This window comes from Paroedura picta, chromosome 2 (assembly GCF_049243985.1).
Source record: "Paroedura picta isolate Pp20150507F chromosome 2, Ppicta_v3.0, whole genome shotgun sequence".
Classification (NCBI taxonomy): domain Eukaryota; kingdom Metazoa; phylum Chordata; class Lepidosauria; order Squamata; family Gekkonidae; genus Paroedura; species Paroedura picta.
This window is the reverse complement of record NC_135370.1, coordinates 103,468,162-103,486,956: the sequence shown is the minus strand read 5'-3', so window position 1 is coordinate 103,486,956 and position 18,795 is coordinate 103,468,162. Positions and strand designations below refer to the sequence as shown.

General features: G+C 46.1%; 1 protein-coding gene and 1 long non-coding RNA gene across 5 annotated transcripts in view; both read right to left on the bottom strand.

The window, feature by feature from the left end:
• Positions 1–18,795, bottom strand: part of DCDC1 (doublecortin domain containing 1) — a 396,547-nt gene that overhangs the window by 97,361 nt on the left and 280,391 nt on the right. The window lies entirely within an intron of this gene.
• Positions 8,391–13,541, bottom strand: LOC143830076 (uncharacterized). Its single transcript, XR_013228340.1, has 2 exons — positions 11,634–13,541; positions 8,391–11,247 (listed from the first exon to the last, which is right to left on the bottom strand). It is a non-coding gene; the product is annotated as an uncharacterized LOC143830076 (long non-coding RNA).

Here is an 18,795-nt window from a genome sequence, read left to right as displayed (position 1 = left end):
ATACAATTAAAATAAGATTTTTGAAAGGTCCACATCTCTGTGTGAAATAATAAACTGGTAACAGAGATATATATTGAAAAACACTCGGCAGTTAGGTTTTAAAGTCAAATAAGCATGCAAACATATAATAAGGTCTTCAGTTCTGGAGACAATAATATCTACTGAAGTACATAAAAATCCATGATAATTTACATTGGGATTACCCTAGAACTGAAGCTGCATACATGTAAAGCACTCAGGCATCTCAAACCAAAGGAAAGAGCTGAAGGCCCTAGTCCAGAAGCTTGCCAGGGGAAGGAGCTGCTGGCCTTCTATAGTGCTTCAGCACCAGATGTGCAGATAACCAGAGGGCAGTACCGAAGCAATCAGGGATCAGCTGATTCCAGGGCTCCAAGTCTGGGCTACAGTTCTATACTTAGAGGCCCATCCCTCCTTTCTCTTTATCTGAAAAATGGTTATCAAAGGTTGGCATGTCTGGTTAGTGCCTGACTGCCTTAGGATTGTCAACTCCAAGGATGATTTTAGAGCAGCAATGGAAAGCCCTTTATTATATTTAAAATATTTATTTCCACCATGCCCACTTAAAACGAGCTTGCCAAATGGATTACAATGAACTAAAATACAAATTAAAACAAAACAAAAACAAATGCTCAGCCAAATCCCATTATCCAACCAAAATCACATTAAAGCAACAGTAAAAGCCCAAGTAATCCACCAAATTTCTTCCACCAAATGTCCAGAACTTCTATTTTAACAAGTTTCCAAAAGTGATCAAAAATTCTGCCAGAACCTGGAATAACAATCACATTTAATGTATGAGGCACTAACTCAGTGCTAAAGCATGCTCTAGTAGGTGAAGACTCCCAAAGATGGGTCTTCAAGGAAGATTTTAACTGTTGGTACAAATAGATGAGGGAGCAGGCAGACCTTCTTGGTGGCCAGGCAAACCTCCCACAGGCTAGTAACCAACAACAAATTAGTACCTGCCAAGCACAAAGCACTGTAGAGGACAATATGTAGTAGCAATGACTAGGCATGCTGAACAAGAATCCTCAACAGAGTTTATGTAATTTGGGATTCCTTCTAAGGCAGGCATGCCATTATTACATCTCCCTCCTTTCTGAAGACTTGGCCAGAAACCACTGCCTTGAATCCAACTAAGTGTTTTTGTGGGTGGTAGAGTTTCCAGTCTGCAGAATGACTTTGTAAATTGGGGCTGTTTAACTGAGATGAGAAAGGAAAAAATGTGATTTAAATTCTCAGCACTTTCTGACCTTTTCTGAAAATTAGCCAGCATACTGGCCTGCTGCTGGGTGTTTGAACTGGGGCAGATTGCCCCGGCTCTTCCCACTCCTGCATGGGGGAGCATTTGGGCATTGCATCTCATCTGCCCTGGATTTGTGCTCCTACATAGCAGCCAGGGTGGTGAGGTTTCACCACACTGCAGGGCAGCAGAGGTCCTTTCTTGTTGTTGTTTACAAGTGTGCTATTGTGTTGGGATGCAATACCATGTTCCTAATAATAATTAAAAAAATATCCCACACAGATTTGCCATGCTGCACAGTGCAGCAGAGTTGCATGTGGCATTTTTTTGTCCCTTCTGAGATGCTATATTCAGAAGAAGAGTTGGTTCTTATATGCCACTTTTCTCTATTCAAAGGAATGTCAAAACAGCTTACAATCCCCTTCCCTTCCTCTACCCACAACAGACACCTTGCAAGGTAAATGAGGCTGAGGGAGCCCTGATATTATTGCTTGGATAGAGAACAATTTTATCAGTGCTGGGGTGAGCCCAAGGTCACCCAGCTGGCTGCATGTGGGGGAGCACAGAATCAAACCGGCTTGCCAGATTAGAAGTCAGCACTCCTAACCATTACACCAAGCTGGCAAAAAGCCATGAGGCAGGCCTGGATGACTGAACTTTTCCCTTCCCAATAGCCACAGCCTGACATAGGTCCTGTCAGCACCTGGGGCAAAAAAGGGAATTCCCTTGCTATGGGGCAAACAAGGGACTGAGTCAGGCCAGGCCTAGATGGCCCTGGCCCAGTAACGACGTGATGCAGAACCAAGAATTTGACCCACCACCAGACAAGCAGTGAATCAAGGCAAATTCGTAGTGCGGAAAATGTCTCCATAACGCTTAGAAAGATCCAAGTTAATATTTTTTTAAAAAGCTGGATTAGGATACTTTCCCCCCAGGATGGCTTATCATCTTACCCAAAGGCTCTCAGCCACAGTATGGAGAATGGCAGTGGTGAAGGACATGTTCTGAACATGCTCAGAGACACCCTAACATAGATTTGCATCCTACCAGCTGGAGATGTGAAATACAGTCCAAGGCTGAATTCCAGTTCTATTTCTTGTAGGGCAGAAAATGATTGTGCACAATTTCTTAAAATTATCTCACCATGTTGAGGACTATAAGAGCATCAGCATTAGTCACACCCTGACAATAAATATTGGTCATTTTTATATTTCATGCAACTTTCTGACCTGCCTGGCTGACAATTTCATTTATCAAATGGTAGATGAACCCACAAGAGGCTCAGCCATACTGGACTTAATACTGACCAACAGGCAAGAGTTGGTGGATGAGGTGAAGGAGGTGGGGACCCTAGGGGGAAGTGACCATGTCCTCATAGAATTCCTTTTGAGATGGGGAGCCAAGGAAGCTTGTAGCCAGACACGGATGTTGGATTTTCGTAGGGCAAACTTTAATAAACTCAGAGACATTATGAGTGTCATACCATGGACGAGAATGCTGGAAGGGAAGGGAGCATGTGAAGGGTGGGCGCTACTCAAACAAGAGCTATTGCATGCTCAATAAATGACTATCCCAGAAAGACGAAAACACTGCAGGAGCTCTAAGAAGCCTATTTGAATGAACAGAGAACTTCAAGAAGGAGTAAGAAAGAAAAGGAAAATGTTCAGGAAACGGAGGGGAGGACAGAGCTCTAAAGAAGAGTACCTACAGGTTACTAGGCACTGTAAATCAATCATCAGAAAGGCCAAAGCTGAGAGTGAGCTAAGATTGGCCAGGGAAGCCCATTGTAACAAGAAAAGATTTTTCAGTTATGTGAGGAGCAAACGTAAAGTAAAGGAGGCAATAGGCCCACTGTTGGGTGCAGATGGACAAACTCTAACGGAAGATGCAGAGAAGGCAGAAAGGCTTAGTGCCTATTTTACATCTGTTTCTTCCCACAGGTCAAAGTGTTTAGGCACATCTAGAGATGGCAGTAGCCAAAGGATAGTGTCTGGGTGGCAGGTTAACATGGATAGAGAGGTCGTCAAGAGGCATTTAGCTGCACTAGATGAGTTCAAATCCCCTGGTCCGGATGAAATGCACCCGAGAGTACTCAAAGAACTTTCCAGAGAACTTGCATAGCCCTTGTCCATCATCTTCGGAACCTCTTTAAGGACTGGAGATGTCCCGGAGGACTGGAAGAGAGCAAATGTTATTCCGATCTTCAAAAAAGGGAGGAAGGATGACCCGGGAAACTACAGACCAGTGAGTCTGACCTCTGTTGTGGGGAAGATAATGGAGCAGATATTAAAGGGAGTGATCTGCAAACATCTGGTGGACAATTTAGTGATCCAAGGATGTCAGCATGGGTTTGTCTCCAACAGGTCCTTCCAGACCAACCTAGTTTCCTTTTTTGACCAAGTAACAGGTTTGCTGGATCAAGGAAATTCGGTTGATGTCATTTACTTGGATTTTAGTAAAGCTTTTGACAAGGTTGCCCATGATGTTCTGATGGATAAGTTGAAGGACTGCAATCTGGATTTTCAGATAGTTAGGTGGATAGGGCATTGGTTAGAGAACCACACTCAAAGAGTTGTTGTCAATGGTGTTTCATCAGACTGGAGAGAGGTGAGTAGTGGGGTACCTCAGGGCTCGGTGCTCGGCCCGGTACTTTTTAACATATTTATTAATGATCTAGATGAGGGGGTGGAGGGACTACTCATCAAGTTTGCAGATGACACCAAATTGGGAGGACTGGCAAATACTCCGGAAGATAGAGACAGAGTTCAACAAGATCTGAACACAATGGGAAAATGGGCAAATGAGAACAAGATGCAATTTAATAAAGATAAGTGTAAAGTTCTGCATCTGGGCTAGAAAACTGAAAAGCATGCCTACTGGATGGGGGATACGCTTCTGGGTAACACTGTGTGTGAACGAGACCTTCGGGTACTTGTGGATTGTAAACTAAACATGAGCAGGCAGTGTGATGCAGCGGTAAAAAAGGCAAATGACATTTTGGGCTGTATCAACAGAGGCATCACATCAAAATCACAAGATGTCATAGTCCCATTGTATACGGCACTGGTCAGACCACACCTGGAGTACTGTGTGCAGTTCTGGAGGCCTCACTTCAAGAAGGACGTGGATAAAATTGAAAGGGTACAGAGGAGAGCGACGAAGATGATCTGGGGCCAAGGGACCAAAACCTATGAAGATAGGTTGAGGGACTTGGGAATGTTCAGCCTGGAGAAAAAGAGGTTGAGAGGGGACATGATAGCCCTCTTTAAGTATTTGAAAGGTTGTCATGTGGAGGAGGGCAGGATGCTGTTTCTGTTGGCTGCAGAGGAGAGGACACACAGTAATGGGTTTAAACTTCAAGTACAACGATATAGGCTAGATATCAGGAAAAAGTTTTTCACAGTCAGAGTAGTTCAGCAGTGGAATAGGCTGCCTAAGGAGGTGGTGAGCTCCCCCTCACTGGCAGTCTTCAAGCAAAGGTTGGATACACACTTTTCTTGGATGCTTTAGGATGCTTTGGGCTGATCCTGCGTTCAGCAGGGGGTTGGACTAGATGGCCTGTATGGCCCCTTCCAATTCTATGATTCTATGATTCTATGATTCTATGATTCTAATGATATAGTTTTTACTTTGAGTGCCACCTTGAGCAGACCTAGAGGGGAAGCATATACATTTTCTAAAGAAATAGAGTGTGCTTTAAAACAAACTTTTTCAGTCTTAAAAATATGTTCACTTTACTGCAGAAATTACTTATAACTATTTTATATAAAAGGATGATCTTGACATTTTTCTTCTGCCATTTCTGAAACTTGAATAACCATTTACCCTGCATTTGGGATACTATATTAGCTAGCTAATGCAGGACAGTCTATAAAAGAGGCAATAGGTACCTTGTTTCTTTGAGGTACTCACCCTACTCACCAATGCAACAGCTTTCTACACTTTAAGACAAGGAAGATTACCCATTCATCTCCAAGCCATCTGGCTGGCTAGAGCTTCTATGAGGAGTGAAAACACTGGCTGTGCAAAGAGAGCTCCAAACTCACATCAACTTTTGATTCTAGTAGGATCTGAGCATGTGAGCTCTGAATCACAAAAGCTTGTGCAGGAATAAATGTTGTTAAACTTTAAGGTGCCCTGGACTTCTGTTTTATTAAACAAAAGACTACAATCCAACTCAGTAGACAGTGGTGGCAGTAGTGGTTGCATTTTCCTAGCAAGAGACATTCCAAGGTGGTTTGCCATTGTCTGCCTCTAGGTAATAGCAACACTGGACTTCCTTGGTGGTCTCCCATCCCAATGCTGACCAGAGACAACCCTGCTTAGCTTCTTGAAGAAAACAGCTTCCTGCTGAGCTTCTTCCCTTCCTCAAACTCTCTGCTTCCCAGCCTCCATCTCAAGAAGCTGGAAAAGTCTTCTCCTGCTAGCTTCTAGTCATGGGACTTTCCACTGTTGGCCTCTCTCTCTCTCTCTCTCTCTCTCTTCCCCCCCCCCATGAGGACCCAAAGTGGCTTTTACAAATGACTTTTACAAATAACACATATATCTTTTCCCAGTCTAAAATATGGTCACTGCACAACATTGCACAAAAAAGTATTGACAATATAGTGTGTTTTGTATTTACAGTAGAATTAACAAGAAGAAAGAGATGTGTGTTTGTGTGTGTGTGTGTGGGGGGGGGAGATACTAGGGATGTGGCCTGGGAGCCAAAAAGGCAGTAGCCTGAAAGAAATTGGGAACCACTGAATTATATTAATTAATATTTTATATATTTTATATAAAAATGAAAACCATTTATAACACTAAATTTCTAATATTTCATGTTTTAAAATTTAAATATACTGAACTCAACTCCTCAGACCTGAAATCTCCACCTTTTAAATGTCTGTGTGTGCATAAGATGCATCAAGACCCAGCTGATTTATGGGACCCCCAGCAGGAGGCTTTCAAGGAAAGTGTGAAGCAGAGGTGGTTTGTCCTTGCCTTCCTCTGCAGTCTTCCTTGCCAGTCTGCCTTCCACCTACTAACTATGCTTAGCTTCTGAGATCTAACACGATCAGGCTATGCTGCCTAACCCTAACCCACCTTTTAAATGCCTGCATGCAATAGTCGTCATATTACATAACAAATTCAGCAAAAATAAAACATTTAAGGAATTACTGACATCAACAATGCTGCTAAGTAACCCAAATTCAATGGGTATAGCTGTTGCTTAGAAAAGTCAAGGACAGCTGGCAGTTATATGAGAAAAACCAGCCTTGTCTCTCACAGCAGTAAATCAGCACCTCCTGGCTGACAGGAGGTGCTGTTCCCACTAAGTGCAAATATGTTTAAAGTACATGACAGTGGGCCATTGACAAAAGGAAGAGACCAAAGGGAAGTACACAAAGAGAAATCACTAGGGGAATAACTAAGAGAGATGTAGAAAAAGCAGCAGAATAATCAGGGAAAGGCAAATAAACAGGAAGGAGAGTTGAGTGTGGCATCATGGTAAAGAAAAAAATCCCCTTTGGCAATAGGCCTACATATTTAAAAGTGAGTGCACAAAGGGAAATACTGCATAAAGACCACATTCTTTTGTTGCTGAACGTAAACAGAGTGATCCAGATGAAGTTGGTATACTCCAATGTCCTTAAAGATCTTTTATTGAGAAGTACTTAGAATCATAGAATCATAGAGTTGGAAGGGGCCATACAGGCCATCTAGTCCAACCCCCTGCTCAATGCAGGATTAGCCCTAAGCATCCTAAAGCATCCAAGAAAAGTGTGTATCCAACCTTTGCTTGAAGACTGCCAGTGAGGGGGAGCTCACCACCTCCTTAGGCAGCCTATTCCACTGCTGAACTACTCTGACTGTGAAAATTTTTCCCCTGATATCTAGCCTATATCGTTGTACTTGTAGTTTAAACCCATTACTGCATGTCCTCTCCTCTGCAGCCAACGGAAACAGCATCCTGCCGTCCTCCAAGTGACAACCTTTCAAATACTTAAAGAGGGCTATCATGTCCCCTCTCAACCTCCTTTTCTCCAGGCTGAACATTCCCAAGTCCCTCAACCTATCTTCATAGGGCTTGGTCCCTTGGCCCCAGATCATCTTCGTCGCTCTCCTCTGTACCCTTTCAATTTTATCCATGTCCTTCTTGAAGTGAGGCCTCCAGAACTGCACACAGTACTCCAGATGTGGTCTGACCAGTGCTGTATACAATGGGACTATGACATCTTGTGATTTTGATGTGATGCCCCTGTTGATACAGCCCAAAATGGCATTCGCCTTTTTTACCGCTGCATCACACTGCCTGCTCATGTTTAGTGGTAGAAATAATTGGGGCAACTATCCTCAGGCCAAAAATCAGGGGGCAACATGGCATAATGTCCTCCATGAGGTAGATGTTTCTATGAGTTTTCAAAAATGTGATATAGAAAGAGTACCGTTCAGAAATATAAATATGCTTCTTTTGGTTGACCATCAGAAATGGCAAATCTTAGGAGCAAAATATATATACATTGAATTCATGTAACTTTTTAAAAGGAATGAAAATAAAATAAATTAGACATCAATATGTTCATCACAACATGAGAACTATCAAAAGCCCAAGTCCAAGGTTGCTGGACTGGCATATATCCATTATAGTACAACAGCTTTTAAAACCTATTTCTAGCATTTTCTGCAAGTGCCAATCTGGAAATGGACAAAATCAACAACTGCCCATACACATATGCCCCCAACTTGCGGAACAGGCTGCCTGAGGTCAGGAAGGCTCCAATTCTCATGACTTTCCACAAACTATGCTAAACTGAAATATTCAAAAGGACTTTTTTACACAGTCAATGGGCTTCACAAAAATTCACAAAATTACTTATAAAAGATATTAGGGACTGTGGCTTATACTACTGTGTATAGGTTGCTGAAACTAGGATCCTGCTAAGGAATTTTGCATCATTTACTGTATCATTTTAATACTTCTACTTTGCTTTTTAGAATTTTGGTTGGTTCTACAACCCTAATCCTATTGCATTGTTACCAAATGTCCCATCCATCGATTATATTGACTGTGTAATCTGCCTTGAGTTCAAGTGAGAAGAACAGACTATAATTAACACAAATAAATAAGTAAATGACAACACTCCCATTGGAATAGGTCTTTATATCTTAAAAGCAGAGCCTTATTGAAATAATATTTTCAAATGCACAACTTAGGTCATTTTTGTACCATCATAAAGTGAACAATGAAAATACTAAGGGAATCCTTCAAGATGAATCAATAGACTAATGGGTTTTTTTGCCTTAGGTAGATGAGCATATTATATAGCTTTGCAACAGCTTTCAACTACAGGAACCAAAGGAAAAGATATGTTTGAGCTTGTCTATTCATTGACATTCATTCACCTAGAAACAAATCTCATGAGAAAGGATAGAGCAGAATGACCATTACTGGCAGACCTGTTTCTCGTGGATGGGATAGGATAGTACAAACAAGCCCTAAAAGTGTATTGACATAACCCCAAACCTCACCCTGAATCTCACAAAAGCTATTGGTATAATGGCTGATGAGGTTTAACAAAGGAGGAGGAGCTGATGCTCAGGGATTGGTTGGGGATTGGTTAATAATAGACTCAGGGACAGCAGCTTTCAATTAACAGCTGCAGTTTTGTTCTCATGATGTGGTCAGGGAGATATCTGTGACTAAATAGCATTTAGTATTAGCGCTATATATGTCATGCAAAATGTTTTCTTCATATCATAAAAGGAACATTTAAAGGAATTTCCAACATACATATTAGATTTGTAATAGACCATTGACTTGCAGGAGGGCATTTTGGGCTCAAGGAAGACACTCACACATTTTAGTTGGCTTAAACAAGGCCACAGCTTTATTAATACTCCACAGGAGTGTTGGCACAGCATGGGAGAGGGAGCCTGACTTGCAGTCAGAAGACCACAAGAACCCGGACCCAGCAGCCCCCTGGAGTCCTTCTGGATCCCCCGCTGGGAACACAGGCCTCCTTGCTGCTGGGATCCCATCCATAGGAAGAGCCAGTGGCGCCCTGGGGCCCACCCGGTTCCCCCACCAGGAACGCGGGTCCCCTTGCCACTGGATTCCCACCATAGGGAAGTGTCCACCTGGGGCGCCAAGCGGAAGCGCAGACTTCCCTCGGCCACCGCCCCAGGCCACCCGGCACTGTAAGCCCCGGGGTGCCAAGGAGAGGTGCCCACCTCCTTCTTGGTCCCACCCCGGGCTACCTGGCACTGCGAGCCCCAAGCCTTCCCAGCCGGGTCAGCCCTGCTCGCAGACCTGCCACCTCGTAGGGAGGTCCCAAACCTGGAGAGTCCGATGCGCAGACCGAACTCCCCCCAAACAGGCTCCATCCCATGCCAAAACCGCCACCAGAACGAGGCCCCCTGGCATCGTTCCCGCCAACACTCCAGAACCGCACCCCACCATGGGAGCTTCAATTTGTAACCACATCCCAAATCCCCCTGGCACTCTGGCTGGAGTTTCACCCTGGCTCCACCCGCTGTGGGCATTCTGTGGGGAATGTCCGCCCCCAGTGTGCCTCTCGTGGGAATTTGCCTCTTGCAACATGTCATCCCAGCCACACAGCCTGGACTGTAAGTGCCCCTTGAAGTTACCAGGGCTCAACACCCCAGCCCCTGCCAAAGCTGGCAAAATTCCATACAGCAGCTGCTGCTAAATATGGCCTGGTGCTCTGCTCCACACTGCAACCATAGCCAGGCCAGTATTCCAGAACAAGCAGTCTAGGTTTCGGGAAACACAGACGCCAGCCGGCACGCTTGTATAGGAAGTCCTCTGTCACAATGATGTCCAGGAAAGCAGCGGCCTCCCTCCGCAGTGTCTGGGCCAGGTGATGCCTCTGGACTCCACAACTGGACCTCCTCCTTGCTCTTACCGCATGCCATCCTGTCCGCTGCTTGGCGCCATGCTCCATTCCTGGCTTTTGCCTCCCCATTGACCGCTACCTTGAAGGTAACCAAAAAGGTCGTTACTAGAAAAACTGCTGGGCATTATCACACTGATTGGCACCAACCCAAGCCTCCTGGTGCCCCCAGATTCAGTGTTGTGCAGCCATGGGCAGTCCCATTGTGGTTGAACATACCCTACCATCTGACATCTGAGTGTCATGCCATCCAGGTAAACCAGCGAATCAGACCCACCATTGCCATGATCCCAGGGCCAACCCCTTATTAGGTTCGACTGGAATACCAGCTAAAGTCATGTGGTCTCTGTGATTTGGCTGTCCCACTAGGCTAAGTACAGTCCCCGTGAACTGGCCCTAGGGACCCCAGGTCCTGAGGCTGCCAGACCCCAAAAATGCTGGAGCGAGGGCAGCCCAGCCCCCACCACTCCATTCTGTCGGAGGCGACCAAAGGACAGAGTTTGCCAGTATATGACCAGCTTAGCAAGTAATGGGCTGCTCCTTGCAGGAGACCCCCAGCTGCTGGCCGAGCAGTCGAACCCTGTTGCTGCGAAATCATGATGTGCATCACCTTTGACCCCCGGATGACTTACTGGGGCAACCCCAGGTGCCAGCATGGAGACCTGAGCTATGCTGGACTAATACACAGAACTTAATGTGCATTCCACCCCTGCCAACTGGAGATAGCAGTGGCATCAAGGTGATGGGGGGGACAAACTTTGCTGCAGAAATATGAAGCCGTGTAATCCCTGAATGGGATGAAGAGGCCCCCACAGAAGAAGTGGTCCAACGTGCACTGATCCACCTGCATTCGTCATGACTGAGACCAAATGTCCAGATGGATGCTCCCCGAGAGCAACACACCTTACCTTGTGGGCTACTTAACTTCCCAGCCCAAAGACTTCCACTGGCCTCTAGGGAGCAGCATCTCTTGTGCAACAGTCCTGAAGCAGCCACTTCCTGTGCCAAGTGCATTCTGGGCCCAAGCCCTGGGGAGACCCTCGGTATTGCTCTCCCATCCACGCCGACGCCACCGCCGTGATGGACCTGCAAGACACCCCCCTCCAAGCCAGGCTGGCCCATTAACTGCAAGCAACCTAGGGCTGGCTGTCCCGCCAAGCAAGGCCAGGTGGTGACTCTGACACCATTTGTGGAAAGGCATGGCCTGCCCAGAAATCATCAGGCAATGCCCAACTGCTGCTGTAAGCATGCAAGCACTGGTGACGGGTCCATATTACCTGGCAAATACAAAGGTGTAGCCCTAGCTGGCAGCCACCGACCACCGGCCTCCAGCTGAGATCCTCTGAGGGCCTCAATCCCCACCCAGGGGGTGGGTGGCACCCCCGCTCCCCTGGGGGAGGGGTTGATACCCCATATGACTTGTACTGCATATGGCCTAAGCCGGGATTCAAATGTCAGGCATAATTCCTTACCTGTACCACAGCTCCGAGGATTTGGGTGGGTATAATCCCCACAACCGCTGCTGGTCCACATGGCAACGTTTGTCAAGGATAACGCCTGTGGCCATCCATCCCACTAGGAGTGTGCCCCCGAGACTGCTGCAGAAGAGGCCCTTGCCCTCCATGCAAGGGCCTCCGGGGAGCCTCCGGGGAGGGCAGTATAGAAATATATAATTAAATAGATAAATGCCAGCAAGCAAAAATGGCCACCCATTCAGGTTCCCCAGCTGGAGACCCCCAGAGCTGGTGTGCAATAGCCTGCCTCTGTGTGAAACAGGAGGTTGGGCTGGAAGCCCCTGCAGTTCCCCCAACAGCTCTGAGCTCCCACAAACTAAGACTGCTGCCCAAGGCAGGGGTTTGGACTGGATGACCCTGGAGGTCTCTCCCGACTCTATGCTCCTGCAAACCAAGACCACTGCCTGAAGCAGGGGGTTGGACTGGAAGACCCAGGAGATCTCTGCCAGCTTTGAGCTCCCGCTCACCAAGACTGCTGCCTTAAGCAGGAGGTTGGACTAGATGATTATGGAGATCCCTGCCAGTTCTGATCCCCAACGAACCAAGAACACTGCCTGAAGCAGGGACCTGGACTAGCTGACTCAGGAGGTCTTTGCCCACTGAGCTCCTGTAACTAGACCACTTCTGGAAGTGGGGGTTGGACTAGATAGCCCTGGAGATCCCTGCCAGCTCAGAGCTCCTGTGAACCGAGCCACTGCCTTTGTATACTCCAGGGTCCCATTAAGTGCTGTAATGCCCTTGCTTGCCACAATTGCAAGGAGTTGGACTGGATGACCCTGTGGGCCCCTACCAACTCTGAGCTCCCGCAAACCGAGACCACTACCTGAGCAGGTGGTAAGACTAGATGACCCTATGGGTCCCTGCCAGCTCTGAGCTTCTGCAACCAAGATCAATGCCCCAGCAGGGAGTTGGACTACATGCCGTGGAGGTGCCTGCCAGCTGTGCTCTTGTAAACCAAGACCATTGCCAGAAGCAGGGGGTTAGAGCCGATGACCCAAAGGAGGTTCCTGCCAGCTCTGTGTCTCTGCTAACCACATCAACTGCCTGAAGCAGGAGGCTGGACCAGATGACCCAAAGGAGGTTCCTGCCAGCTCTGTGCCTCCAGAAAATGTGACTGCCGCCTGAAGCAGGGGGGGGCTGGACCAGATGGAAGGAAGATCCAGCCAGTTCTGTGACCCTGCAAACCAAGGCTACTACTTAAAGCCGGGGGTTGGACTGGATGATCCCCAGGGATCCCTGCCAGGTCTGTGCTCCTATGACCAAGACCGCTGCCTGATGCAGGGGGTTGGCTTAGATGGCCATTGAGAACCCTGCCAACTCTGTGCTCCTAAAATCAAGACCGCTGCCTGAAGCAGGGGGTTGGACTAGATGACATAGAAGATCCCACTTGCTAGCCTGGAGAAAAATCCACTAGCAGTAGTTTTTGCTCATTGTTTGTTTGTGGCAATCCAGGCAACAGTGAAGGCCTCCTCGTGTGCCAGGGGCAATCCAGGTCCCTCCCAGCCCAATGTATCTGGGCTTGAACAAAGGGCCTCTCAGGTGCAATGCCAGACCTGCTGCCCTGGAGGTCTGAATGCCCCCCACCTCCCCCAGGAATCTGATCCTGCATGCCTGAGGGCCCTAAGATGAGGGTTGCCAGGGTTTTGCAACCAGGGTCCTGGGGGTGAAAGCCCCCCCCCCCCGTACTCACCCCTGGTGAAGGTGGATGGCAAGTGCTGCTGTGCATTGTTCTCCTTCCTCATTCCCCTGGATCTCCCATTGAACGGGGGGGGGGGGGAGGCTTTCCCAAGTGCACGTTTCCCTGTAGATCCTGGCTGGGCAGGAGAAACCATGCACATCCCCCCCCCCCAATCCCGGGCTGACTGCCGACTCACAGAGAACAGCTGAGGGAAAAGCTGGAGGGCTCCAATCTTTCACTCACTCTGACGAGGCTCCGAATATGCAAGGAAACGGCCTGGAGGCCTGGAGGAAGGGATCGTGCTGGAAGCCGTGAGTGGGAAGGAGGTGAGCTTAGGCAAAGCAGGCTGCGCTGCTCTTAAAGGCACAGCAGACAATAAACGGGCTCGTGGGGCAGGAAGGTTGAAAGAGCCCGAAAAAGCCGCAGCGCAGATGAAGGGCTTTGCTGCGCAGGAGACCCCAGACTCCTGCTCCGCTGCCAGACTTCAGGAGTCCCAAGGCCAGGGAGGAACTCCAACAGCTTGTTGCCCCAAGGGACCTCCCCGGCCGAGAAACTCTGCAGCTGCGAGCAGACAAGCTGCTCGGGCGGCAAGCCTGGTGCAAAAGGCAGGGCTCCTCCACGTGGTGCCTTTTAAGGCGCCCTGAGTCCACGCCCAGGCACCAACCAGGCTAGCACAATCCTCTCATGCAGAGCTGCCCTTCCTCCTGGCTTTGAACCTCCCCACCCCCACGTGTCTTCTTGCCGCCCGCTCCTCCGCTGCATCAATGGCGGCTGCTGATAAGTCTTCGCCGCTTTTTCACACCAAAAGCAGCATACAGAACACAGAATTTAGTTTATAAAGATACCAAGCAAGTTTCTTTATGGAAGACTATTTAACCCAGCTCTCTCTCTAAAAAAAAAAAAAAAACGTAACCAGTAACATGAAAAGGGAACAAACAAGCAAAAGTGACAGATCAGTAATTCCACTTATGGGAATACATGTCTGTGTCAGCTAGACTAAGTTATTAAGCTATGGAGAAAAAGGAGAATAAAAGTTGTATATATATTTTTAAAAAGACATTACAATACCTGATTTGGTTCCACTTCACTTAGATTCTAACACAACAGGAATGAGCAGCAATTATTTGACACCTTTTAGGATAAAGTCACTAAAATAATGTTTTCACACATGGGATTTCAAGTAAGAAATTTGTCTGCATTTAAGAAAAGGCTTTGTGTGGGGGGGGGGGATTCAGTTTTGATCATCCTGACTCACAGTAATTTATTGAAATTTGCAAGCAGTGTGATCCAGATTTTAACTTTCCCCAGTACTAAAATATCTGTAAGGTGCCAAAAATGGCTTGATAGTAGTTATGTGAAATACTTAATGAGTATCAACATATCTCTATTAAGGATCACATCTGTTTCACAAGATTTTAGAAATTGATGTAGCTAATTAAATTAAGTTACAATGTGAGCTCAATTAGACAAAAATCACAGGCTTGGGTATTACTGATACTTCTAAATCATATGAGGAAAAAATAGCTTCTATCATACTATGATAAAACTTCCACTGATGTTAGTGCCCCCATACTGAAATATATTAGCAAACAAACACCTTTAATGGTATAAAATTATATATATATCTATCTATATCTATCTATATCTATCTATCTATCTATCTATCTATCTATCTATCTATCTATCTATCTATCTATCTATATCTATATCTATATCTATATCTATCTATCTATCTATCTATCTATCTATCTATCTATCTATCTCTATATCTATATCTATATCTATCTATATCTATATCTATATCTATATCTATATCTATATCTATATCTATATCTATATCTATATCTATATCTATATCTATATATCTATCTATCTATCTATCTATCTATCTATATATATATATATATATATATATATATATATATATATATATATATATATATATATATATATAAAGTGCTACAAGAGCGGAGATCTCAGGGTCTTTATCCTCAAGAGGAAAATGTATCTGGTTTCTCTTCAGATCACATAAATCTGAAGCATATCTTCAGCTCAGAGTGAATTGGAGGGGATGGGGTCCATAGTTAGAACTACAGAAACTTCCTGCAGGATTAATTGCAGATCAGTGTAAAAAAGAGCCATGAACAAAAGTGGTTGCAACTCCTTCGCTATCCCCAGCATATTTGTCCCTCAAGCATACAATTCAAACTATATGTGATACTTGGAAGATATTTAAACTGAAGGCATGTTGTGCATCTATGAGTGTCAGGAGTCAAAATTTGATGACCATTAGGTTTTTTTAAAAATCTGAGTGCCATTCTTCAACCCTGAAATAATAGTTTGTGTTCTAGATCAGGGCTTTGCTCCAAGCTTGTGAGACACTTGCCAGGTCTCTCTTGGCTTTCAGCAGGGGCTGAGGGGTGGAGAGGGGTGGTTATTGTCTGTTCCAATTGCATGGCAGCCAGTTGTAAGAATAAAACTGGACTAAAGGTGAGGGAGGCTAAACCATTGCCCTCCTACAGTTCACCTCTCTACTGACTTTCATCCTACTCATTTCTCCTTGCCAAGCTCACTCTGATATAGAGCTCTCAGAGGGGGGGGGGGGGAGAAGAGTCTCACCAACAGACTGTCAGCAGATAAGTGGCAGTATGGGGGAGATTCAGATCCCCTCACCTGCATCCTTGTGCTCTTATAACTGGCATTTTGCATTTTATTATTTTTATGTACTTCTTTATTATTAGATTTATATGTCACCCTTCCCGGCAAGCCAACCCGGGTCAGTTAAGAATACAGTAACAAATTACAGAGGATCAAAACTTCAACACAGCTACCACAATTAACTAAATAATAAAACCAATTAAAATTTCTTTAAAATTCTGTCAGCAAGGCAGTATCTAGTAATGGCCAATCAGTATTCCTAATTTCCAGGGGAGATTCATCGCTGGAGGGGGCCAACACTGATGTTACTGATTATTGGCCTCAATCAGATGTCTAGCAGAAGAGCCCTGTTTGGCAGCCAACTTGTGAAGGACCTGCAGCTCTTCTGGGAGCTCATTCTACCAGATGGGGGACAAGACTGAAAAAGTCCTGGCACTGGTTGAGGCCAAACATGCCACTTGTGGGCCAAGGTTTGCCAGACTGTTCATGTTGGCCAAGTGCAACACCCTTCAAGGGCTTTATTTAATCAGGTGATCCCTCAGATAGGTGGGGCTCAGGCCATGTACAACAAAGGTTAAAACCAAGACCTGAACTGGATCCAGAATTCAACCAGGAGCCAATGCAGCTGCATAAGGACAGTCCTGATATGGGCTCTCCATGGTGTTCTCATGAGAACCATACAGGCCATCTAGTCATGAGAACTCAAGCAGCTGCATTTTGGAACCATTGCAGTTTCAGGGACAACGGCAAGCATGCATAGAGTGAATTTCAGTAGTCCAGCCTGGAGGTGACTATCGTGTAGAATAGATCACTGTGGTGAGGTGTTCTGGGGACAGTAGGACACTAGTTGATTTGTTTGTCATAGGTGATAAAATGCTACTCTGGTAACCTGAGCCTCCATAGATAGAGAAGCATCAAAGATCATACCCAAATTCATAGCAGACTGTGCAGCTATAATCAACTGTGCTTCCTCTCTTGGCCCTTTTCTACCCAGCTACAGGACCTCTGTCTTTCAGGGGTTGGATTTCAGGTGACTCTGTTTTATCCAAACTGTCACTGCTTCCAGGCATCTGGCAAAGGTTTCAGGGGATGACTTTGGTCAGCTGTCCATTAGGATGTAGAGATGGGTGTCATCAGCATATAGGACCAGCTGGGCAAGAGGGCACAGAAAGATGTTAAATAATGTGAGAGACAAAACCACACCCTGAGGAACCCTGCAAGGGAGTTGGCAGCAGTGGAACTGTCTCCCACAGAGTGACCCTCTGTCCACAACTCTGGAGAAAGGAGATCAACCACTGAAGGGCTGTCCCCAAATTCCAGTGTTGGCAAGTTGGCAAGCAAGAAGCTCATGGTTAAGTTGAAAGCTGCCATGAAGTCTAACAACACGAGTAGCACTGACACATTCCAGTCCAACTGGAATCAGAGGTCAATCATCGGGTTGACCCAGACTGTCTCCACCTGTGGCCAGTCCAGAAGCGGGACTGGTAAGGATCGAGGACCAATGCTTCATCTAGATATGCTAAGAGTTGGTTCACAGCGACCCTTTCAACCACCTTCCCAGAAATGCAAGGTGTGAGATGGGGAAGTAGCTGGCCAGGTCCCATGGATCCAATAATGGTTTCTTCAGTAATGGTTAAACCACCACTGCTCTCAATTCCTCTGGGAACACCTCTGTCGACAGGGATTTACAATATCCCAGAGGGGACCCCTATCCTCTCATCACTCATCTTGAGTTGTTAAGGGCAAGGGTCAAATGGGCATGTGGCTGGCCTCACTGACTTCATGGACCTATACACTTTGGTCAGCAAGAGTTTCCTGAAGCCATCAAACGTATCTCCCAGAGACAGCCAATTGGCCTTCAGTTCTTTTACAGTGTCAAAGGTAGCTGATAGGTCACAGTGGAACATACTGAGATGGGCCTTTAGGGAATAGTGATCTGACCATAGCATGGGGTTTACTGACATCAGTTTTACATCCAGCTCTATACCAAAGATCAAATCCAGGGTGCAGTCTGCATGATGGGTGAAATCATCAACAAATCATGTCCAGATCAGGGAGGTGATGGTACTGCTTTACTCTATTCTGGTTTGACCTCACTTGTTCAGTTTTGGGAAACTGTGTTAAGTTTTGGGAACCACAGTTGAAGAGGGATAAAATTAATGTAAAAGAAATTCCATCTAAACATCCAGAAGAAGTTCCTGACAGTTGGAGCGATTTCTCAGTGGAACAGGCTTCCCCGGGGGGTCGTGGGTTTTCCATCTTTGGAAACTTAAACAGAGACTGGATAGACATTTAATGGAGAGGCTGATTCTGTGAAAGCTTAAGGGTGTGGCAGGTTACAGTGGATGAGTGATAGGGTTGTGAGTGTCCTGCATAGTGCTGGGGGTTGGACTAGATGACCCATGAGGTCCCTTGCAACTCTATTATTCTATGATTCTATAATGGGCAACACTAGGTCTGGTCCTCAACCTGAGGATAGGAGGTCCATATAGATACTGAAGACACCCAGAACTATCAGTTTAGGGAACTGCAGTGCCCTGACTGTCACTACCTCAAGTGGCTTGACAGAGCATCTGGAGGAGCATTGGGCAGATAGTAAACCAACCAGATGGCCAAGCCTTTGATCGTGTTCCACCCCGGGTCAACACATTCAATGCCTGGGACTGCTGGTTCTGGGAGAGCCCTGAAAGCATAATGAACCAGGATCCCCCCCCCAACTCAAGATCCAGGACTGATGGAGGACCAAGAACCTGGGGTGACCATTTTGCGTTCCTTCACCCAGGT